Source organism: Mycteria americana, chromosome 3 (assembly GCF_035582795.1).
Source record: "Mycteria americana isolate JAX WOST 10 ecotype Jacksonville Zoo and Gardens chromosome 3, USCA_MyAme_1.0, whole genome shotgun sequence".
Lineage (NCBI taxonomy): Eukaryota > Metazoa > Chordata > Aves > Ciconiiformes > Ciconiidae > Mycteria > Mycteria americana.
In genome coordinates, this window is record NC_134367.1 from 23987939 (window position 1) to 24013567 (window position 25629).

Below are 25629 nucleotides of genomic sequence, written 5' to 3' on the forward strand. Positions count from 1 at the left end.
CCCCCCCCCCCGCCCTCGAAAACAAACTGAAAAACCAGGAAAATGAACAGTTTCAGAGTAATTTTAATCTCAGGGCTTTTTTCCTTTTTTTTTTTCTCATCTAAGTCACATAGACCTTCCATTTTTTTGTCTGGCAAATAAATACTTCACTTGATTAAAAAAAAAAGTTTTATTTTTGAGACAGATGAAAAGCAGAGGAAACGAGAAGCCAATTTAGAAGCTGTCAGATCCAGTAGGTTGGAGCACTCATCTGGGAGACAGGAGACCAGCATTCCCCTTCTCCCTCCTCTCCGCCCATGGGGATTTGAACCTGTATCTCTGACCACCAAGCGTAGTGCACGAATCCCCAGTCTTCCCTGTATTTGGAAGTGCTGCTTCTATTTATCCTTTTTTTACTTTGTCTGACTAGGTAAACAGACTGAAAAAGAGACTAGACCTAGGCATCCTACCTCTCACACGAGCATGTTAAATGCTAGATTTGAGAGGTCTTCTCACTTTCTTGTACTTTATCTTAGTTTTCATTATTGAAGGAGGGATTGAGGGTGTGGTACTGTAGACTATTTAAGAACCTGGTGGTTTGAACAGATAATGATGAGGATGAGGATGGATTCATTGTCATTTCAAATTCCCCAAGTAAGAAAGACTGCAAGCCTCCTTTGCAACTTATTGATATCTGTAGGTAGTCATGGTAAAAACCAACAGGCCAGCTCTGGAAAGGAAATAGTCTTTAGTCACATTTTATTAAAAGATGCTTTGATTTTAAATAAACAGCTTTTTGAAAGATTTGTGTACTTGGAGCCAATGAACAGTGAATTTATATTTAAGTACAGTATAAACAGCCAGGAATTACATTGGACAGTGATGAAAAATGCTTCTTTTGGGTGAAAAATTTTTGTGGCTATGGAACTGCATTCTGTGTCTGGTCATCGAATGGAAGTGTCCGAGAGGGTTAAAGACTCAAGAAGATGGTATTGCCTTGAGATAGTTTAATAAAGAAATTTTAGGACGCAAAGCAAAGCAAGGATTTATCCTCCAAATATCTATCAAAATAAGAAAATATATTTTTATATGAATCTGTCATCACAAGAACTTTAGCAAATCTCTCAATAAAATAACTCAAATTTTCTTCTTCTTTATTCTAATTTCTTATTAAAGGCCTTTAAGCTTTTCAAAATCTTACTATGGCAGGCTCACAAAACATCAGAGCCAGTCTCCGTAGCATACAAAGTGAGTATCAGCAAGAATTTAATATTATTCTTATCTCCTTCTACAGTACACAGGTTAATTTTAGCTGAGACTATCAAATTATTGCATGTTATGGCAGCTTTTCAGAGGTATCCTTGGGCACAGGAGACAAGGTTAGTCTCATCTTGGTTGTACCTTTAGCTGGCCTTCTTAGTTAAGCAAGCTTCACTTATTTCCTTCCAGGCAAACAGAAATAATTTATTATGACAGTTAATCCTCTGCTGAAGTACAGAAATTATCATTCACAGGAACATCGTATTCAAAAGGTTAAGGACTTCCTATAAACTGTTTCACATTTTTCAGTGTTCAGTGTACCTTTGATTCTTTTGTACACATTTAAAAATCTCGTTATCGGTGCTAGGAAATGAATCAGGTCAACTCTGTTTAAAAGGGACTATCTTTTCAGAGTGAACGTGCATCTAGATGCCTGGAGGGGCAATACAGTTGGATGGATATTAGAGGGACAAATAGGATGCTCTGGTAATCAAGTCAGATGGAATACATGATGAGGCATATTAGCATTTACACACACCCTTCACAGACTTGGTGTCAGCATTAGTTTAATTAATAAACATTTCAAAGGGGGAAGTAAGATTTGCTGGAGAAGGTCTGATGCCAAATGAGCCTACCCACACTGAGGTCGAGGGAGATTGACTCATTTATACTGGATGTGAATCCATTCTGTTATTTTTACAAATCCAGGGGCCCATTACAGCGAATTAGCTATTTCTGTTACCTTTAAGAAGAAATGCTTCTAGGAAAATGATTTTCTGTCACACTGGTGAGTTTTGTGTTGTCCGAGTTTCATGTTGTGCTTTTCTGGGCAGTGCTAGCGTGAAATGGAGCATCGTCCACTTGTCATGGGAGGCAGATAAGATGTCAGCCAGTTGTGCTGATCAGCCAAAGTCATGGCTGTGTCTGTCACGTTGGCATTCTGCTACAAGGCTGGCAAGGCTGCCTTTCTCCAAGCACCTGCTTCCTTTGAATCAGCTTTGATACGTTACTGTTTATTTTCTTGAAAACAAGTTCTATGAAAATTCCTCCTAAGGCCAATTTACAGGTGCTTTTTATGAGGAAAAGATTTTTTTTAATGACAGTATTTGCCTCTAGTGTAAATCTTTCCCCAGCCCATAAGGTTCACTTGCATCCCACAACTCAAAAACTTGTGCACGCTTCATTAATCTGCTCTTGTATGGAGACAGAGGTCCAGTGATAATAGCACCCTAAGTGATGTTAACGCACAGAGAGTTTTTAAAGGAAACTTTTGAAATATAACAAAGCACTTTTTATTTTCTGTTTTGTAGAACTAAGAATAAAACCTCTAGATGGCACCAGAAGAACAAGATAGAAATGAGCAGCTCTTAAAAAAATTCTGCCAGCTATAGCATATCCATCATTTTGATGCAAACACATCACTTAGGGAATGGGAGATTATTAAAAGCATTATACTCATGCCAGTGACAAGGACAGGTCCAGCAAATGACTGTTTCCCGGAAATAGCAGGTGATTTTGCAAGCAATAATGCTGCCTCTTAATCTTTGCATGACACACATTAAGAAGTTAAGCATGCCTTGTAAAATATTGCAAGACTCATGTTACACCAACTTTCTCCTTCGGATGTGAAAACCCCAACATATTGACTGTATTTATGAAGGAAGATTTGAATTTGAGCTCTAAAGGCAAACCTCTCAGACTTAGCAGCTTCCATAGGTTTTTCAAAACAGTGTTTCTAATACTGCAAGGCCCATGCCCTACAATTTTTGTTCAGTTTTTACAGAGGGATGATTCCATTTGAAATTAAGTGGAGGTCTGGGAGCAAAGAGCGCAGGGTCTGGCTCTCAGCACTGCCACTGCAAGATTCAGTGATGTCGAGACCTGTAAGAAACTACCAGTAGCCTTCTATATTAATATTTAATTCCTCATTGAAATGTGCAGTAACTCAGTACCAGCTTTGTCCTTGGGTATTAGCTCAAGGTTTATCAGATTGTTATATTTTAAAAATAGCACACTTGACCTCACATCATTTCCTTTATGAACATTTGAACTTTGTGTGGGTGCATTAAAGGGCTGTTAACTTGTAATAAACTTGTCTCGTTTTTTAAGTTAATGTAACTTCATTTTCTATTATTGTTGCTCCTCTGTTACATTAATATTGTACAGCTGAGAGTCTGATAGGAAAAAGAGATTTAGACACCCTACTGCAGTTAGAAGCAATATGGTTAATAGCTGCAGCTAAAGCCTTTCCCATGGTACCCTAAACTATCCAGTAGGATTGTCCCATGCAGATTTCACTGGGCATGAGTGTCCCCCAAAAGGGAATTTGCCCTCCATCCTGCCGAGAGTCTCTGCGGGAAGCCATTATCCGTCCAATGACGTTGGTGCACACAGCATGTAGAAGAGAGGCAGATGGAAAGAGCTAGACCTTCTACTAAAGATAGAGCCAGTGTGGCTCTTTACCATTTTAAATCATGGTAAAAATTATGATCAAAATTTTAGTCTGCTGACTTAGTGACCTCCACTGGACCATTTTGAATGAAGAAGTGCACTAAAAGCCAATCCAACAATCGTAAATCAACCCCAAATCCAGCCCTCCTGATTGCAAGATAGTATGTGAAAAAGAACCCCACATAGTCGTGTGCCACTTTTGCTGTCTGGGAAAAAATGCCTTCCACATATGAAAATGGCAATCAACCTCCTGCATGGTGCTTAATGGGAGGTAAAACACAAGACGACTCCCTGGCTGGGAGTTATGAGGCCACATGCAGATGTCTCCATCTGAGCTAATCACTGAAACTCCCTTCTTAGAAAATGGAGAGAAACAAGTACTAACAGGGCACAAGTCATGTCATTCTAAAGCAGGTGTCTCAAATAAGTGAGATGAATCATGTCTGTTCTTTCCACTGACTGTAAATGGAGCTTAGTATAAGCAGGTTGGATGGGAGATATCTACATGGCTGATGTCTGAAGTTAGGTGTGATAAATTCTGCACCATGTTTCTCTAATTTAATTAGCTCTTTAGTTGAAAAAACTATTTACAGAGATGCTTCATAATAGCTGGAATTTTTGCTATGTTTTTACAGGCTGGCTTCCTCTACTGAACTTTTGTATTTTGAAGTCTTTGCTGCTGTCTCTGATATCCATGTTATTTTGAAATCTCTCTGTAAGCATTTGCTGACTTCCAGCAGCCACTTGGTCCCAACTCATAGCTGACTCTCATGATCTGGCCTTTACCAAGACATTGTGTTAGGCCTTCTATTCTTTAAAATAGGTAAGCCTCCATCCCAGTTTTTGATTGGCTGTGGTGCTGCTGTTATTGTGGGAGTTGTTTCTGCCTTTGCTCCTCTCAGTGCCATCGCTCTGTGGCAACATCTCAATCGGTAGATGCCATAAACCCTTCATGGTCAATTAGTGCCCTTTTGCTAAGCCCATGAGATATGCCTTGTGCAGCTCCTCTGTTGTGCTGGCCAGGCACACCCTCTGGCTGGAGAAGCACGACTCAATAGTTCTTATATGCCAGACTTCTTCCAGTGTGCCCAAGGCAGCTCAGCGACTGGCCAAAGCTCTGAATCCTCCTGCTCCTGGGCTTGAACCTGTCTGCTTTTGTCTTCTGGTTTTCTCTAATTAGTTTCCAGTTATCTTTCTGTTCAGCTCTGTAACTCTCTAGACTTTGGGGTTTCTTGGTATGATCTGTGCTCCTCTGTCATTCAATCTGCTGTCTTTCAATATTGCTTTAACGGCAGAATCTGTATCAGTAAATAAAAGAGTGCCAGGCTTGATTATCTAGTCCTTAGGACAACACCCTGTACACACCACATTACCCTCTTCTAGCATCCACCGCAAAGTGTAATGTCATCTGAACTGCCCACTGGAGACAGTACTTACCCACCCTAACTTCAGATCAGGAGGTGTTTACCAGTGTGTGAACTGACCTGCACCAAAACTTTGCTAAGGTCAGTCTGAACAAATACTAGCTAATTAAGTTCAGTGCTGATGCCTTAGCACTGTTTAATTTACTAGCAGAGGTTGTAGCTAAAGTGTCCAAGCACCAGTAGCCGTATGAAATGTGTATGTGATAGCATCAAGACTAAGTGTCATGTTAGTAAGTAAATAATTGAGCCTACGTGGCCTGCTGTTCTCATACCCACTTTCAGCAAGCAAGCCCATCCTAATGAAAATGAAATGTTTGGTTCAGCAGCCTGTGTGTCTCTGTACTGTTGGTAGCTGAACCCAGCATTTCTGGATGTTGACCCTTTCCTGTTCATGATGCCTTTTTATCAGCATCCACCACTGATTGTCTTCCCACTAATTTTTGGGTAACTTGGGGGAAAAAATGGGTTATGGTTAACTGGCACATTAGTACTTGAACTCCTCTGTAATGTATACAGCACTTTGCAGGCTTAGACCTTAAACTTCCTGATTTTCTTCTTGGCTTCTGGATAGACCTCCAGGTCACGTACAGTAAACACCTGTGGCAGCTTTTGCTGTTAAAGGTTATGTTCTCATCTTTCAGGAACAGCTAGGGCTCTCGTGAGACCTTTCTCCTTATCTTGGTGCATACCGCCTGCTGCTCCAGCCTGTTTGGCATTTGTGCCTGGTCAATGGGCTTCCAGGTTGCCTCGGACGTGCCTTTTTTCTCCAAGTGTGACATGCAGACCTGTTTCATTTTGTCATCAGGTCTTAAACCTGCTTTTGTGTTCCCTTTAAACACAATCATGTTTTACATGCACACCTTTCCTTTTACGGGTTTCAGGCAGCTAAATTCCTATGTATCTTATTTTTTTCAGGCTTACTCATCTGAACTAAGTCTGTGCCCCATCCTGTAGTGACTGCCTGAAGTGTCCCATCACAAATCAGAGAGTATCTCTTGCAGACCTCTCTGTTTCTTGCATCATCAAGTCACCTGTATTGTAGTCCATTTAGTTAATCATGATTTCCCTTCTCAGAACCTTATCCTTACCTCATAGTACCAAAGATTCAGAAACACAATTTCCATCACTTTGAGAGCTCTGCATGATGCTTTCTCATGGGCTGTGGTCAGGCCTCATGCCCATCCCATGCCAAAACATGAACTGATATGACTGTTCCATTGTGAAGAAGACAGCTAGTAATTCCCCTTCCACTGAGTACAGTCTCTTTGGGCCTCACAGGCTTTAATTGAAAATGCCATGGGCCAATGACTTTGCAGTAACCGTGTCTCCTCCTGAGGCCTCGGGCTGTAATTACAGATGCTCCACAGGCGTTTCAAGACTGGTAGCTCGCTTATATTCATCTTTATTCTTTCAGATGATCTTGTATTTTGATGTTCTGGTTGTTACATCACGGTTTCTTACCTCAGCTTCACAAACATCTGATATGAAAGTGCAAAAATGTAGAAAAACTGCCTTCTGCACCTGTACATCTCTAGACATTTCCATGAAGGCTCTCAGTTCCTGAGGATGTATTCAGAGGTGCAGAAGAGTTGGTAAGTACCGACTGTAGGAAGAACATTTGTTCCCAACACTTTCTTTGGTATTATTCTAATTTTATAGCATGAACCCTTTTTTCAACATAGTCTACAAAAATTATTGAGGACAGTAAAAACCTTGGTGCACGGGCATCCCTTTGTGTTTATTCCCTTTAAGCAGGAGTTGTCTGGGGCCATACAACTGAAAAAAGGGAATATAAGGGATAGAAAGACCACACGGTTTCATTGCCAATAAAAAAAAGCAAGTACTTGGAAGGCTTTGATTCTTATCGCATGCTTGACTTGAAGTCACCTACATTGAGCTCACATCTAAACTTTGATAATTTTTTCAAACATTCCCAAGCCTCAAATGACTTCCTATTCAATTTATTTATTCTTTCAAGTGCTTTGTCTTTTCACACATAACCAATCTTTCCTTGACCATCTCCTTTGCTGAATCACAAATGATAGCCATCAGTTATCACAACGGACGTGTTCCCATGCTTGAACAGGTGCCTGAAAATCCAAGATAAGTGCAGAGAACATCATGGATCTGCTAGAGGGTGAAGGAAAGCAGGATGTAACTCAGTTCCCTCACAGATGGCAGGAAGTGGAGTCACTGAATTAAGGGAGACATTCATGGATTCCCAGAGGCTTGAATGAGGCCATTCATTGTCCCAAGAAGTATACCAAAAATTAGCAGGAAAACAAAACTACTGTGTTGATATGGACCACAAGCTAACTTAATTTTCTATTTTTCACAGAATATGGCCTAATTCTTTGCCTATACTCTGTTGCCTATGCTATTTAATGTATAGAATTTTTGCCCTTCTCCATTCCCCTTTTAAGGAGATGGAAAGGTGGGGTAACAGGGAGTGGAAGCACTCATGTCCTAAACATCTCTGTGCTATTAACATTCAGGGCAAGCTATTGTGAATAAACAGCTGTCAAATAGAAAATTCACATGCAGAATATTTTAATTTCAAATTCCTAATCAAAGAAGTACTGGAAACGAAAACTAAGTCTAAAACAACACTGAAGAAACTGATTCTGTTCATATCAAATATGCCTGAAATACGTGTTTCGTAATAACGTTTCTACAAAGTCTGTAAAATATAAGACCACTGGTAGCATTCTGATTCTCTGAACATTCCCAATGGATTCAGGTATTTTGGATCAACAGATAAACAGATCTCTGCAGTGTTTGCAACTCAAATAGTGCAAAACTGGGTTTGTGCCAAAGAAACTAGAATTGATTAGAAACACAGACAAACAGAATACCAATTGCCTGGTCTATATTCATTGCCTGAACCAAGAGAAAGGGAAAAAAAAGTATTAAAAATGGCAAATAGATCTCTTCTTTCAATTCTTCATGCACAATAATCTATGGTGTTATTATAATATATACACGGGCAATAGATATGTTTTATGAAAAAAATCTGCAAACCCCTGTTATTTTTGTTGTTGCTAATTCTTTAACTGTGTTAACTTAAAACGTCTTCCTTTTTAAAAAGCATTTTCATGCAAATCTTAATTTTTATTTTCCACTAAATGAGCTGATTTTATTAAGGAGAATAAGACAGAACACACACATGGAACCACACAAACACAAAAGCATACAGTATGTATAGTGCTAACTGATAATAGTACCTTCAGTCATTGTTTGAATATTGCCATCTTGATCCTACCTGCAATGCAATAAAATGCACACTAAAAGCCAAGTTTAATGATCTTAACACTTTTTGAAGTGATTTTAAGTAGCAACATTGTGCAAAAGAAAATTTCTCTTTCACTGATCTACTTACGTGAATAAACTTAAGCATATTTATTTCTCTTTGAAATCCACATTCCCACTGACTAAAGATGGCACATATGAAAGCTCACCAGCAATTTCTTTTTAAAAATCCTGTTTGCAGTTGATTATATGTTTGACTAACTATTATATTTTTTTGCTGAAATACTTTATGGCAGATCTCTGCCTCAGAATGTTTTTCTTTTAGTATTATTTTATCTTGGGAGGAAAATGGCAATTTCTTTGAAAACATATCATCTGTTCCTATGACTGAAGTCAGGAGGAATTATGTGAACTATATTACATATATGAACATATGTAATGTATGCATATATGTGCATATATGTTATATAAAGTACAACTGCAAAATGTGTTTATTAACCATTTTATGATGACTAAAGCCCTCTCAAAACTCTTTCTTTTTAATCTCCCAGACATTTGGGACATGGCCTTGAAATTTGTCTTGAGATTGAATGGAGAGGAGCAGGAAAGGGGATCTGCAGAAGAAAACTGCCTCTTGCTGTCCTCTTGAAAACCTGTCTAAATTTGGCCAAATAAATTGGTAAATTGTAGTTTGCACATGAGTAGAGATTTCCTACAGGTAAAAGTCTCTGATGGTTCTGTGCGCACAGGTCAAGCTCTAGCTGACAGCAGCTTGCCCTTTCCCTGAGATGACTCCTCTGGGATGCCAGAGGCAGCACCTGCACTCCTCCTAACTAGATGCTGCATCAAAGAGCATTTCTTTTCTTCCTCCTGCTGCCCTGCGGGATTCAGGCAGGGTAGGAAGAGGGAGCTGGCTGATGCTGGTGCAGAGCAGGTGAGGGAAGATGGCTGTGGGAGCCTGGGACCACAGGGAGCCCAGGGAGGAGAAGGCAAAGGGGACCGCAGAAATGCTGGGGGGCAGCTGATAGAGCAAGTGAACAGGACAGCTTCAGAAAGCATCTGATTGTGGGGATACAGGCCTGGCTGTGAAAACAGACAATAGCAGGGAGAGAGGAGAGTTTTGAAACTACAAGGGGGAGCCCAAGCTAAAGGGGAAGGAGACTGCAATGAAGCGGATGGGCAGTCAGGCTGAGATGGGTACCCAGATAAGTGTATGGAAAAGGCAATAGTGAAACAGAATACAGCTGGTTGGAAGGCACAAAAGCAGTAAGGACAAAAGCGTGGGCTGGATGATATGTATTTCTCTCCAGAGCCTGAGATCATGGACACCTCTGTGTATCTTAGATTAGTACATTTTATGAAATCTGCTGTTGATTAGCCAAAATTATTACTGGTCACAGCTTCTAAGGGAGCAGAGCATGACAGGTGAGTGGGGTAACAGGGCTGAAATTCAGGAGAATCAAAAGATCTAAGCAGTAGGACAGAGTGACAGGAAGAGAGACTCTGGTGAGAAACTGAGGGAAAGATGCTGCTGTAACTGGGGAAGACCATGTCAGACCACAAGCCAGAGTGATATGGAAAGGTATCAACTCTGAGATACTAAAGCAAGACTTGGCAATAACACCAACCAGAGAGTATGCAGGGAAGAAAGAGAGAAATTAAACATTCAACCAAGCTTGCAAGCTGAGAAGGAGATTGATAGTGGGTATATTCACGGCTATATGAGAATATTTGCAGTGGGAGTGTCAGAATTTCAGTTTGCCGAAAGTGTTATGTGGCAGAAGACACTGGCATCAGAAGCAGAGATGTGTGACTGAGCTGCACAAGAAGGTTCAAGCTAGTTAGATGAATGTAACAGTTGTTCTTTTAGTTATGGCAGATATATCCCTGCAAAGCTCTGATCTTCTACATGTGAAGACTACCAAGCTCACTAAGGGACTCAGCTACATGATTCTAAATAAATAAATGAAAGTCTGTGACCAGATCCTCAAGACAAACTTGCAAAATCTCTACCTGAAACTTCCTGGTAGTTAAACCTGTCCCCTTCTGAGGATCTCTGTACAGCACTGGACCTGCTAAGCTTAACACAGAGTGATCTGAATATGTTACTCATGATGAGAAGTGGGACACTTTCTTCTATCTGGGTGGATGCTGGTAGGGAATTCTTTAGTTTGGGGAGTTTCTTCTCCTTACCAGCTGTCCAAATACAAAGAACTACTGACAAAAGAAAGTTTATGTTTGGGCTACACAACCTGATTAAATGTTCTTTTCTGGTTGACTGACAGTAGGATGTATCTCAAATCAGGGCAGAGCAGGAACTGCACAGCTATCAATATTCTCTCTGCAGTGATTTCATCTGTCAAGCTGCATACAGCTTTCTGCTTTGGTTTTACAAAGGCAAAATCTTTAATAGAAAAAATAATAAGAGATACCGTGGCCTGCCAGTTTCACTGATGTGTCCTTTGTTCCCTGTACCCAGCTCCAGTGACACATTGTGGCCGTAACCTTAATGTTTATGACTCTCTTGCTCTTCTGGCATGGTAGAAAACAACCCCCAAGAAGCTAGAAATATTTTTCTCACCTGTAGAAGTACTTTGTTTTCAAGGTTTTCTTCTTGTTTTCATTACCTTGCCATTGTGGGCATGAGCTATTGTGTGAAGTTGCAGCACTACATTTGCAGAAAACAAATTTGTATATTTTAACTGCCCTTTTCTGATTTTTAAGCCCTGCCCTGTTAGATATCATTATTTTCCTGAATAATAATAAATACTTCAATGATGAACCTACATGTAATTTGGAAAACAAATGGAAGCTACTTCATGTAGCTATTATTTTCCTTTTTTTATTTTATTTTGGTGGCTAATCCCAGATGGGACATGAGTATCACATCTTTTTTTTACAAGGATTTGACTGAGTGCATAAACTCGTATACAGTATGAATCACACATGAGAAGCTTGATAACAACTGCTGCAATATTCCTATTCAACCCAGAATGGCAACATCTTAGCTATCATTTACTGGAAGTGTATTTTATAATGAAAAACTTTAACAGACCACTGTTTAAACTCTTCCCAGAAAAGCAAAATGATGAGGACAGGATAGCAGAGAAAAGGTAGTGCACTTCAGGCATAAGAAATAGCATGAAAGAAATACCACGGGCAAGTGAGACTTTCTTGAAAAAATTGAAGTCGTGAGCTGGAGTGAAATTAGCAAGTGGCAATGTAGGAAGCTCTGACAAGACAACCTGATAAAAATAGATGTTTCGTAGCTTGTCCCACCTGCTAAAATTTAAAGAAGAAATTAAAGGAAAAAATGAAAGAAGTTAAGCACTTCTACACAGTGACTGATCCACCATAAAATCTCAATTTCTCTCTGGGGTATCCTTCCTTAGAGGGATAAGTTCTTCATAGGGGCTACAGCACATATACCTTTAGAAACAAACAGATGATTCTGTGTCTTGTATAATGCAGCATTCATGAAAGCATGCTAAAAAAGCAATGTGTGAAAATATCAGCAGTACTAAAGTCCAGCCCTCATTCTGTTGCTTGAAACATGACTAAGTGATAAACATTCAAAACCAAGTATTAAGAGGAAATAACCCTCCTTGAGGCTAGCAGAATTCAAATTGGAAGCAAGTAGCTAATTTTCAACAGTGAGAATCAATTAACGTATGGGGCATACCTTTCAGTAGCAATTGAGACAGAGGGTCTTTCTGAATAGTTACACATTAGTTAAATCACAAGTTATTTAATAATTACTGGTCAACTTAGTTTGTGGTTTTTTTGTTCAGGCTGGTCAATTATTTTCTTCCTGCCTTAAAAATCTATAAAGCAATTGCAGTAGTCCCATATAATCTTGTGATATTAAGTGAAACCTTAATTCTTTCTTCAGCTCATGGATTTAGGGACAAGGTCTTGAACAAAAGAATAAGTGACTCTGTCATCATGAAGGGTGTACCACTCAATAACAATGAGAAGTAACCAAAAAGGGAAGTTCAACTGGATAGTTCTGTGAGACATCTCCTCCCTTACCGGGGAGGAGAGATGAAGCTTGTCTCAGTGTAAAAGATATATGACAAGATACAGCTGTCTTTGCATTCAGAGATGGGGATCATTAACGAGCCTGAGTTGGGTGCAACTCCTTGTATATCATCAGGCTGAAATTTTGAGTCACAGGCTTGTCATATTATTGAAATAAATGGGGTCATACTAAGTGACATGTTCTTGGGCACTGGGAAGGTTTGGCCCCGAAGGACTTTATTCGCCTGTGCTAATTCTGCTTATCAATCAACTGGTCATTCACATTTAATCCTGGCACTAAAACTTTCTTGCAGGAGAATCTTAATTTGTGAGCTCTTTGTGTTCTCTTGCGAGTCAAGAAGTTAAATTCATTTGATATTGCACTCCCTTGATAATGAAAAAGGCTGATGAGAATAAGAGAGAGTTTACAGTAGTGTGTCTCATTAAATCATTTTGTGTTTCAGTAGTAGGATGGTTTATCTTTCAAGTGGTGTTTGTGAAACAGGACAGATAAAAAAAGCTGTCCAACAATCATACTAAAAATATAACTCTTCATTATTTTTATTACAATAACATCCAAATTTCTGCTAAAAATCATGGCTGAATGGTGCTAGAAGTTCTACAAAAAAGCCCCAGATCCATCAATGAGATGTAATATTGCCAATGGCTGCAATTTCTACTGCACCACCTCATAATTTAGACTCGAAGTCCTAGACTGATGTGAGTATCCCAGTTTTAATGTAGAACATAAGAATGCATTTCTAATCTGGTGGTGGTGCAGAAAAGCTTGAGAAGATGAACTAGAAAAGGTTAGAAAAATGAGAAGGCAGCAAATAGAAGAATTTACCCTTTGGGGGGAAAAAAAAGTCAAGTGCATTTAACGCTTCCCAGGAGAACTGGGCTTATTCTGTCCACGCTAACCACATCATTCACAAGTGTGGCCTCCCCAGCTGCACCCAAAGAAAAGCATCCAGGAGTAGGTTGCTGCCACTGGATCAAGTTGGAGAACTATCTGCTGTGGAGCCTCTTTCCTTGGAAGTAGCATGGGGTGGGGAAAGCTCTCCTCAGACCATGAACTGTCCTTGTTACAACCACAACCTGCTCCTCATCACCATTTTTCCTTGTGATCCATCCCTCATGACATGACAGAAGCAAATCAATTTGTTAGACTTAACCTCTACTCCTGGGCTGCTGCTGAACTGCCTGAAGAGAGAGGAATGCTGAAAGGAGCTGCACGCTGGATTATTTTTCTGATGGGCTACATGAAGCCCCACTGGATGTGAGGTGAGCATCCCTGGGTTATAATTTTATCATAAACCTGAAGGCATTTGGCTGATAGTTAATTATGTATGAACACAGTGAGATGAATTTTACCTTCACCTGTAATTAAAATGGTGTGAGGATCAAGATTTATCAGAAAAGAACCTACTTAAAACCAAAGCTTTCCTTCATACAGGAGTCTGATTTCCAGGCACAGCAATGTGCTTATCGGTGCAAGAAGCCTTCTTGATCATATTCACACAGTAGTCTACTTACTGCAACATACAATAATGCAATATACGATTCTAATGACAGAATTGTTATCTTTAGCCATAAACTCATAAATAAGCTTCTTTATCCAACCAAATGTGCTGTTCTTTTCATTGTTGCAGCTTGTGCTTGTGCTATTCTAAAGCAAATTTTTATATGCTTATTAACATAATTGTCACATAATATCTCTGCTCCTGACGAGAAATACAAGCCCTTATTTTTCATACTTTTTCAATAAAAAAAAGTATTCTAGAAGTCCTGTTATAAAAATGAAGATTAGTCTGAATTGAACTCAAACTAAGGCAGATCTTCTTACTGTTTAGAGGGGAAAAGTAATGTTTAGGAGATACCTAGTCCTGGATGTGCTCATTAAAAAGATGCATAAATCAACCAGTTTAACTCACATTCACAAGCAAAAAAAACCAACTTACCAACATCTAAAATGATCATTTACAACTTAATGAAACAAATGTTCTTTTAGCTTAAGGGTGAAAACAAGGAGGAGAAAGAGGAGCTGATTTCTTATCAGAATATGAGTAGAAACACTCTCATGATGCCAAAGAGATGTGTTAAAGGTTCCCAATAATGATGAAAAGCAGGTCATGTACATAGGTGCCTAAATACGGGTTAATGAATATTTGGCCACGTGTAGCCTCTCTGCAGTGCTGCAGTGTTCATGAATCAAAGAATGGCAGCATCTTTGCAGAGTGCTGAATCCTAGAAATGTTAATGAGGCAGCATGCAGAAGTCATAACTGTTGCCACTGTCAAGTGGCCATGAAAATGATTATTGGCTAAGATACTGGAGGCAGAGCTACTATCCCCTAAATTCTCATGGAACTCATCTGATTTACTAAGTTCTCATTGCAACAAGATTTTTAGTTTGTCATGGCAACCTAGGAACAGATAGAGGAGTAGGCCATCAGGCAGCAGTCATAATGCAAGCATAAGTTAAATGACTCTAAAGTTAATGATCCAGATTCTTCACTGCAGCCGCGAGGCACACAGTGTAACCTGGGGGAGGTGCACAGATGCTGTAAATTACTTTGGATGCCATTACCATGACCCTGGGCCAGCTGTGTATCAGACCAGACCGGTGGCATAAGTTACAATATTCTAACTGCTGCTGTGAGCGGTCCTGAATGGCTATTGTGGCAGCCATGTAATGCCGGTGTCCTGCTGAGTCCCTGCCAGGCTTTTTTTCCCTTTCCTTCCTTACTCTGGCTGTAAGGTTGAAGGTAACATGGGAACTGCTACATTTTTTCTGCCCCACTAGAAAATTACCCCACCCTGAATAATCTTTCCATCGCTGCTGGCCCTTTTAATTCAGTAAAATGCTGTAAGTCATCTTGAACTCAAGGGACAAGTTAAAGCAATATACTTTCCCTTGATTTGCATTTGTTTCTGTTTTACATTCTATTTTATCATAATAGCATGGACACTGATTTTGCTTTAATTATAAAGGCTAGATCCAAGAAAATGCTTTTAATGGTATCAAAAGACTATTCACCTGGGTAAAAAACGGTAACTGAAAAGCAATGTTATTGACAAAATTATCCGTCAGTGCAACAGCATCCTCTCTACAGTTTTCACAGTGTGATGATACTGCTGCATGTTAAAGCTGCCTGCTCTGCTGCCTGCTTTTTAGTGATAAGTATTATCTATTATATTGCAGGGGCTTTTGGTCAGAGCCTTGTATATTTTGCAGTTTTCTGAATATATTTCAAGATCTTCAGGTTTTATCATCTGCAGATAATTGTTACAGACAAACTACCAGAAATTAATCTAGTGGAAGAACAGGAAGAAACATCTGCAGCCAGGGACTCTAACAAACAGAAGTTTGGAGGTAGCAATTGAATCATGTGAAACTAGGGCAGACCTAGCAGGGAACAGCCACTGTTCATCTGTGCAATAAAACCCACACAGTTTAAGCCACAGCTGTAAAATTAATGGGGTTTTGGTGAGCTGCCACTCCTTGGGGATAATAGTCAGCCTACATGTCTAGATTTCTTACATTCTCCCTTCCTTATCCTGGTAACCAAGGCTGCTGAAGTCCTTTTTACACTGCCCTCCTCTCATGTTTTTTTCCCATAGAATATGCCAGGAACTCTTACAAAGCAGTCACTGTATTAGGAGACAGAAACTCCCAAAGCCTGGGTAAATGTCAGCGCCGTGGAGCAACTTTCACCCCCGAAAGGTCACAGACTGCAGTTCCAGCACACTGTGGGCCAGTCAGCAAGCAACCAGTCAAGCATATCAGTTCAGCATAATACCACATTATTATATTTATCTGGCCAGCATTAAATGAGCTGCAGTCCCATGCTTTGTTTTCATTGACTTTGAATGAATGAGGTGGCTTTTGCAGGCCATCCTACAGCTGTTCATCCAAAGATTAGAAAAAGGCCACGGTGTCTGATGGGGGATTTAGACTGAATGGAAACACCTAACACCAAATCCGTGATCCTCAAACCCTCACCCAGCATCTGTCTAATCCTCACCATTTACATTTGCTAAATACCTAGTATAGAACCTTAAAGTTACCTGGTAGCACCTCAGTTGTGATGGGGCCAGGGAGCTCCTGGGGCAAGCCTGCATCTGTCTGACTCTGCCTCTTCCTCCTGTGTCCTGAGCTAGTATTTGCAGAGAGATGAGTCTTTGCCTTAGACACTTCCTCCTACAAAAAGCAGCGCCTTGAAAGAAAGCAGTAATTCCTGCTCTCTTTTTCTGGTTGTTTTTTTTTTTTTTTTTGGTTGGTTGGTTGGTTTGTTTTGAGGGTAGAGGGAAAAGGGTCTAAGAAGTTTCCAGGTTGCAAATCCCAAATGGAAGATTGTGCTGCCTGGTAGTGCTGGGGCACTGACTCAATGCAAACCCTCTCTTTGGGACTTCCCTCTAGGCTGTTCTGTGCTTGGTATACTGTTTTTTGTGTGTCTAGCTGTTCTGCATCGGGATGCCTAAAGGTTAGGTATCACACTGCTTAACATTTTGATTCCTAAATTCTTGTGGGATCTTATATTTTGTTGATTAGGACTGGTTGCTGTGCATATGGGGAATATTTCGGGTGTGAGAATTTTCTGATTTATTTATCAAATCTGTCAATTTGTCAATTGAATTTGAAAAAGTATGCCAGGAACAAGTGCTTCGTTTTCCTGAATTTACATATATATACATACACTTTTTTTTAACCAAACAGCAGCACTAGGAAGACGGCAGTAGTATATGCTACTAGACCCTTCACGCTCTTATTGATTATGTATTGCAATACGGTAAAGATTATATATTGATTCCATAGCATTTTTAAAATATTAGCTGAAGGTTTCACAGTCACCATGACCAATTATTTAGAAGACTACTGATAAATCACTCATCTGATGATTACTCACTGCTAATGACTTATTTTCCTTGGATGTTTATTCTGTCAGAGATTATTGCACAACCTATAAAAGTTTCTAAAGCTGTGTTTTGTGTGGGTGAGCCAATGCTTCATAGAAGCACTCTGCATGTTACAACTTTGCCATTTGCTAGGGCAGGCTGCCGATCTCTGCCTTCACTTTTCTGAACATTATCAGAACATCTAATTTCTATTCCGCTTTAGGGTCATGCTAAGTTACCAATTTAAAACAGTTGCTGTGATGTTGACAGTTTTAATTTGTTCCACTTGATATGCTAGTAGGCCTATTGTCTGTTCAAAGTAGATTTTGTGTTTCTGAAAGAGACAGTTTCTGTATTTTCTCAATGCAATGCAATTTGTACCCATATTGCAGCTTCAGACATCTCCTTGGGGGCAAGTCTAATTGAAGTTGCTTGATTTCTGTTACCAATGACAGCCTTTTCAAACTGGGTTTCTTTTCATCTCTAATGCTTCAAGCTTCTCCTGTATTAGCAGGCCCACTCAGGTGTAACATCTTCTCTGAATCTGTCTGCTTGACCACAGCCCTCTGGTTTGCTTCAGTCAGTCTCCCAGCTAACATTTAAAAAGCACCTGATGAGCTCTGAGACCGTCTGATGCTTATGAGAATTTATTTGTCCTTTCTTAAAATGATTGCATGTAAATTAAGCCATAAATCTAGCTCTGACTCGCCTTTCAGCAAATTGCACCTTAGCTGGACTCCCAACAGAGCAGGGCAGGGAATCAGCATGGATGCGAGGACCACAATCTGGATCTCTGTCATTCAGCAGTCATTTAAGGGGGTAATATTTCAATAGTTCCTAAGCAAGTCACTTTACTGGATCACTGTGCAGAACTGTCCATGCCTTTTTTCTTGGGAAAAGAAGGATTTGTTGTCAGTTTCAACAGTACGCCGTGGGTTATGAAAGGGGCATAAGCTTGTATGCACTTGCATTGGAATTAATAGTTTGTAAAAGAGAGGGTGAGGGTGGAAATTTCCATGGGAGAACATTCTCCCATGGAAAAATATACAGATGTAACAAGCACTGCTTTCGATTTTAGGAAAAGCACGTAATGTATTACTTGAGGGTTTTACTTACATCTTTGATTTCGGCAAGATGGCAAGTGCTTGACATTCATGGATCTCTTCTATATCAAAACCATAAACAAAACTCTGTTAAGTGTAATTACCTCATCATTAATCATCTCATGATCTGGGGTTTTTTTGGGATGTTAGCGTAACTTTCATTTTGAATATCTTTGGTTTGTGATGGATTTGTGCTAGACTCACATTGTAGGGATATATCAAAATGACTTTTTATTTCTCTCCAAGTAAGTAGCTAATCATGCAAAGCTTTTTTTCTCAGCCATCGATAAGCTGTTTTCTTCCATTTGGTTTTCTATCTACAGACAAGGTTTATCCTCCCTCCATTTCCTCTTTCAACATTTTAATTTTTTTGTATTTTAGAAACAAATGTTTGAAGTCGGATGTGCCTTTTACTGAACAGCTGTCAGGAAGAAAGACAATGAAGGAGGAGAGGCAAGAAAGACTGATAGGAGAACCGGGATGTGTGTACCAGTGTCTTCCAATCCCCTCAGCATGAGCAGTCTTTGCAGCTGGGGAAACCTCTGCCCCTGGCTTCCCTTTCCCTCCCCTGAATGCCAGCTTTTTCCCACTAGGAAAGGCACTTAATGAAGAACGCAGGCAGGGGATTTGGGTCACACAGAGGAAAGGGGAGGATGGAGCCTATGATAGGAGATGGTTAGGGTGGTTGGCAGGAGAGTTGTTTCTTGCAGTCTCAGCATGGTGGTATGTTCTAGCTGCAAAATACTACCAGGGCAAAACAATACTTGCTTCTTACTCTAGACTTTTGGTCCAGTAGATGGAAGATTTACAGATCCTCTCTGTCATGTGATCTCCATATGCTGAAACAGTGGCCTGGCTACTGAGTGTGTAAGGCAGGAGTCAATTGCAAGTTTCCTGCAAACTATACAAGGTATGTTTTATCGTCTTTGATTTGGAGATGGGGAAATAGGACACAGAAAATTAAGTGATTTACTTGTGGGAACAAACACAGCCAAAGCTAGTAACAAAATTAAAGCACTCCCACTGCCCAGTTTTATCTCTATTTCATTTATGTTTTGTCATGTCGCTGCATACAGAGACTTAAAAATTAATTTCGCTTGTGAAATAACTTACGATACTAACTCAGACATTTACTAGGCTAGTGCATTGCAAAACCTTCACAAATATTTTAGGGTGGCTCAGCAGCAGCTAGACCATTGATTATGAATTAGCTGATACTCAGACATTGTGAAAACAGTCTAGACCCAGATCCAGGGCTAACACAGACCCAATACACTCCCATTGAAATCACGCTCCCTGAGCAAGTTCAGCATTGCAATATTTCCCTAAGTAGTAATATAGACTAGGTAGAGTATTTCAGAAATTACAGTATGGATATTATGGACAAAACTGCCATGCAAAGAATCATTATTGTTAATCCTTAATAACATATTATATGCACAAGGGTCCAATTCTACACCATAAAGAATTTTTTATTTCAAAAATCTTTTTTAATGTGCAGTATTTTCATTCCATATGTAACATTATAAAAGTTTCCAATTAAATAAAATTATGTGTAAGGAAAATCACATTTTTATACAAAATATAAACTTATAATACTAAAAAGACACGGATTGAGAAAGGCTATTATTTTTGTTGCTTGTAAATATAAAAGTGCATAAGGAAACCTTTTCCCCTCAGGACTGATGACCTTTGAATGTATTATTAAGGGGAAGTGATTCACAGAATCACAGAATCATATAGGTTGGAAAAGACCTTTAAGATCATCGAGTCCAACCATAAACCTAACACTGCCAAAAACCACCACTACACCATGTCTCTAAGTACCTCATCCAAACGTCCTTTAAATACCTCCAGGATTCCTCAATAGATAAATAAATAGATAAATAAATAGATAAATAAATTCCTCAATAGAAAATCAGCATTCAAGCTAAGGTTCTGAGGATATATTTGGATCCTGGTAAATCTTTGCTGATAAAATTCTCTCTATCACATTGTTACCCAAAATAATGATGCTCCATTTTGATTTCTAAGTTAAATCATAGTGTGCTAGAAATACATGGAATTGGTGCAGTTTACTAAATCATGCTATGAAAGATTAGGATTGTTCTGCAGAAGCCTCAGGAGACTTGTAGTAGTCCATGAAGCTTTCGTTAAGCTTTTTCTCTTGAATTTGTCATGCCATTAACTGATAAAATAGATGTGCCAACAGACTTCTAGTTGTGTTAGAACCTTCCAAACCCAGCAAGATCTGAGGGAGAACTGTCGTATACTTATTTCCTTGATACAAAAGTTTTCAGAAGGTTCAGCTTTCTCACTTAAATCAACTTCTAGCAAAGAAGAATACTTCCATAATGAGTGTTTTATACTTTCAACACATGGTGCCTATACTAATCCTGCCAATACCATGGACAGTGAGAATAGTGAGTATCATTCATCAAATCTCAGACACTGGAAAGAGTAGATTTTTTTCTTACATTCAGCAGAACTTAATAAATTGTTTCTAGAAAGGCTCGTTGCCATTAATACATAATTTACATATACTACAGCTGTTTTAAGCCACTGAAACTATTCATGATATATATATTCATTACTGTGTGGTAATCAGCGTAGCTTTATTGGGTCAGCACACCAAATTGCGACGTATATTTGTTTGCTTTTAAGAGAGATTGGAATGGTGATTTTTATAGTCAGAGATACTAATTATAATATAATTTATTAGAGTTTACATCAGCTGTTGACATTTTAAATCCATAGTCCAAATTTATTAATTAAGCTCAGCAGCAGAGCATCATCATATTCAGATTACTGTTGACTCCTACAATTTATTGAAAAATGATCTTGCTTCACCTTATGTATCAGAATTAGTTTGCTGAGAGCTTTTCTGCTGCAGAGGTATCTGTATTAAATTAGTACCACAGATTAAAAGAGAAGGAAACGTTTAAAATGTCATTAAAATTGAGCAGTAAATCTTTCACTTTAAAAAAGAGAGGAGGAGGATATCTCATTTCTCATCAAAGGTAGGCAACTAATTAGTCTCACTCCAATTAATACTTGGGTTATATAGAAGATGATTGATTCTGTCTAGATTTTTATCCTTTGAACATATGGCAACAAGGAACATAGAAAGTTTTCATCTTTCATGTTTGTGCTGGTACCTTAAAGTGTGAATGTATGGGTTATGCACAGGCAGTGGTGTATTGTTTTGGCTGCAGAGATAAGTGCATGCTATTTAATGACTTTTATTTCCACTGTCTACAGCTGATAAAGAACAGATCTTGGCCATGCTGAAAGCATGTTGACCACCTATGCAGTCTACAGATGGCTTTTGAAAGTTTATCCAGACTGGTGATTCCAGTGCAGAGCAGAGAACATAATGATAACGGTGACACGTAAAATTTAGGCTTAAGGTAAGATGCTGAGTCTGGGCCCAAGATGGCCTTCCAACAAAACAACTAGCCAGTCTCAATTTCCTACAGCCAGTCCCATAAGGCTGCCCACTCCCCCAGCTCCTGCTTGTTCCCCTTCTTTCAAGTCTGCTGTTTGAATCCCCACTCCCATGCACAAGCGGACCCTGACATAGGCTCAGGGAAGGCTTTGGAGCTCCAACCTGCTTCCTCAAACAGGAACAGCTTCCATGTGCTCTGCAGAAATTGCTTGCCTGCCAGCTAGCATAATACAAGTTTGCCTGGAGTTGTATGAAAGCAGACCCAGAGGGAAATGGGTTGAACAAAAGCGCTTGCTGAAGATGGTATGTGGTATGATGGAGGAGAAGGATGATGGCTCAAGCTCAGGAGCCCAGGAACATGGGCTTTTGAGCAATCTCTTGGACTGCTCATGCCTATAGCTGGGCCTGCCAATAGTAGGAGGGGTGCCAGAGAAACAGTTGTGCAGAAAAGTTGTAGCTTGTGCTGTTTCTAACACAGACCAATTACTAGTCTCTCCATTTCGGGGAAAATTTTACTCCCCTTTCCCTCCCCCCAGCCCCTCATTTGAGAGACAGTGATTTAGAAAAACAGTTTGCTAAGCTGTGTATTAATTTACCTTAGAAAAAGTTAAATATGATTAGCTAGAGCAGGTGCATATTTTAAACTCTGTCATCTTCATTATGGGTTAGAATTTCTCCTGGCTGCAGAGAAGCTTTTGCCAGGAATGGAGGGCAGAAGATCCCTGACAAGAAGGATGCACAACCAAGTTCCTTAAGTAAATGAATGCTGATCTTAGCAGGCTGCCCTTTCTCACTTTCAGTTGCTTTCTCTGACCTCTCTGCCTTTGTCTTTCTCTGCATTTCTCCAAAGTTCTTTATGCCATTTATCTTTTTTTTCTTTTTCTTAAACAAAAAAAGGGAGATGGGACTGCTTTCCAAGGAAATGGGTAGAAATCAAGTGCCAGTTCTTATACACAGATGTCCTAGAAGGTGAGGAAATGCAGGCAAATGCAAGTTTCTCAGTGTCACCGAACACTGGTCCACCGCAGACTGCTACAAGCACTGGCCCACCTGCCTCAGTGGCTTTCTGTGTTTCTGCTGTTCAGAAATGTTTCCTGGCACAGGGCACAGCAGCACATACTGCAGTTCTTTGTTCACTGCTGCTGTGCTGGCCTGCTACGAAGGGAGAGGATTGCTGAAATGCGGACTTACTGCAGCCAGACTTCTTTCCTGTTCTGCATATTTTCCTCTTCCACACGTACATGGCATGCAGAGGTAGTATAGAGGTAGGCTGTTACTTAAACATAGCTGCTCTTTGAGCCAGCAAAAGCGCTGTAAGGCAGTATTGCTGAGTAGTCACCTCCTGTTCAGTGCCGTCCTTCCAAAATCTAACCTGTCTCAAAGTCTCCTCTGTAGCATGAATTAGGCCCATGATGCTTAAGAGTGCACAGAAAGTGAGGCAAAAGAAATTCACTCATCCTGAAAAATAATAAACAGTATAATTTGAACAGTATATAATTGAACAATGTTACTTCTGTAAGCATTTTTCTGGCCTTAGCTTGTAAATTAAATCAATTCCTGATAAAGAAATACGTGGAAATCCAATATCATTACTTTACTTGTTCCTATACCTTGCTAGAGAATTATTTTTCTGTAACAAAGCATATTTTCTGCACTGTTGAACTGCATCCATCTTAACGGGATCTGCCCCTTCTGGATTTATACATTTACTTGAGTGGGTGGCTTGCCTGCTTGAGAAAGGGAGTTTCTTGAATTATGAAAACAAGAAAATCTTATATCCACAAACCACTCTCTTCAAATTTTATGACATGATATAAATGTTAACAGAAGAGTTATTAATTTTCAAACATAATCATCATTTTCAAACATAACTATTCAGGTTTTTGCTTCCTCACTAGTTTATGAACTGGCAATAAATCTTACAGTGCTTTGGTGATTCACCTGAATCTGGGAAGAGAGTATTTCAGTGAACTGGATATGAAACTGCTGTCCTTTCTTTTTTTCCCCACTATTTCCAAAGTACTTCTGCTTTTGCAAACTGCATCTTGAATGGCACCAACTGTGAGCAGTTTGTTGCTCTGTGATGAGGCACTTTGCTTTCTTGGACTGAAAGGGAGCTTCAGGAGCCAGATCCTCAGCTGGTGTGAATATATGAATAGTGCTGAAGAAAATACACTGCCATTTAGGCTGCCTGCTGATGTTCTCTTTCATTCCCTTGGAGTGATGTGTGTCATCCCACTCACACAAACCTAGCATGGCTGACGTTGTTCAAGATGTTATTTGCAAATCAGAAGGGCTTTGATCACTGTAAGGGTAAAGGGGCAGTGGTTCTCTATCCAATTCATTCTCTCCACCACTGAAAAGCTGTTCACAGGCTATTGGCTCAAGCAAATCACCACAAAATATTTACTTCCAAAGCAGAAAAGCAATAAGCAGTTACTCGAGGGTACATCAGTAAACTGAAGACAATGGAATTATAGTTGTTTACTCTGGTTGAAGGTCTGCCCTAGTTTTTCAGAGCATATTTTTAATATCTGACCAAGGCTTCATTTTTCATACATTGGTTTCTATTGCAAATAACTTATTTTCCTCATGCCCACCAAATAAGTTCAGGCATCATCATGTACCATATGTAACACTGTGCAATAATTCCGTTATGTTGAATCTAGAGTCTGTGGAGCAGAGACAGCATTGCATAATGAAGGGAGGAAAAAAAAAAGAGGGGTCATTGAATAATATGCAGTAGAAAGATACTGAAAGAAGCCCCAAGGGAGCTCTTCAAGAAAAACAAAAGTAGAGTAGAAGACAATCAGGAATGGTGAAAGATGAGGAAAGAAGGGACAGAAGAAAGGTGTTTACACCTGTTTGGCACTAACTGTAGGAAGGCAAACACTGCCTTTTTCTTTTTTTTTTCTTTTTATGGTCAGTCGTACCAACACATCTAACATGGATTTTTTAATTGAGCAAATCAATCCAGTTTAAGAAAACTTTTGTAGATCTTCTATATGTATTCCATTTAATTATTAGTGATACTTTTTGTTAATAAGTAGTCATACAACAAACATTATTTCATTGTGATGTGCTAATCATAAACTCTGCATTTCTTTTAAAGCTACCAAATGGTTTGCACATTAAAAAATGCTAATTTCTTTACTTTGGCTATAATGGGTACTTCAGGTGACTATCTCAAAGATGTCTGAGCTGCAGGCTTCAGATTAAGTGAATTGATCATTACTTCTCTGGAGAAAAACTGGAAGAAGGTGATTTGTGTCCTGGACAGTAGTGTAGATGTCAGTGTCTGAGGCTAGATGAGAGGAACACCATGTGAGGTCCCCCACTATCTTTGAGAATTCGGGATCTCTTGAATAATATCTCCTATCTCCTATAGGTCTTCTGAGTATGAATTTGTTATGTATACATGACATGCACATGTATCAAGGATCACTGAAGAAACCTGTATGTAAGTTTGGCCTGACCACTAGCACAGTGCTCAGAGAGGCTGTGGAGTCTCTGTCATGGTTTAGCTTCAGCACCACGCAGCTGCTCCCTCACCCTCCCCCCCCCGTGGGATGGGGGAGAGAATCTGAAGAGCAAAAGTAAGAAAACTCGTGGGCTGAGATACAAACAGTTTAATAATTGAAATAATAATAATAATTATAATAATGCTAAATTGTAATGAAAAGGAAAACAACGAGAGAGAGAGAGAGAGGAACAAAACCCAGGGAAAAACAAAAAAACAAGTGATGCAACCGCTCACCACCTGCCGACCGATGCCCAGCCAGTCCCCGAGCAGCGAT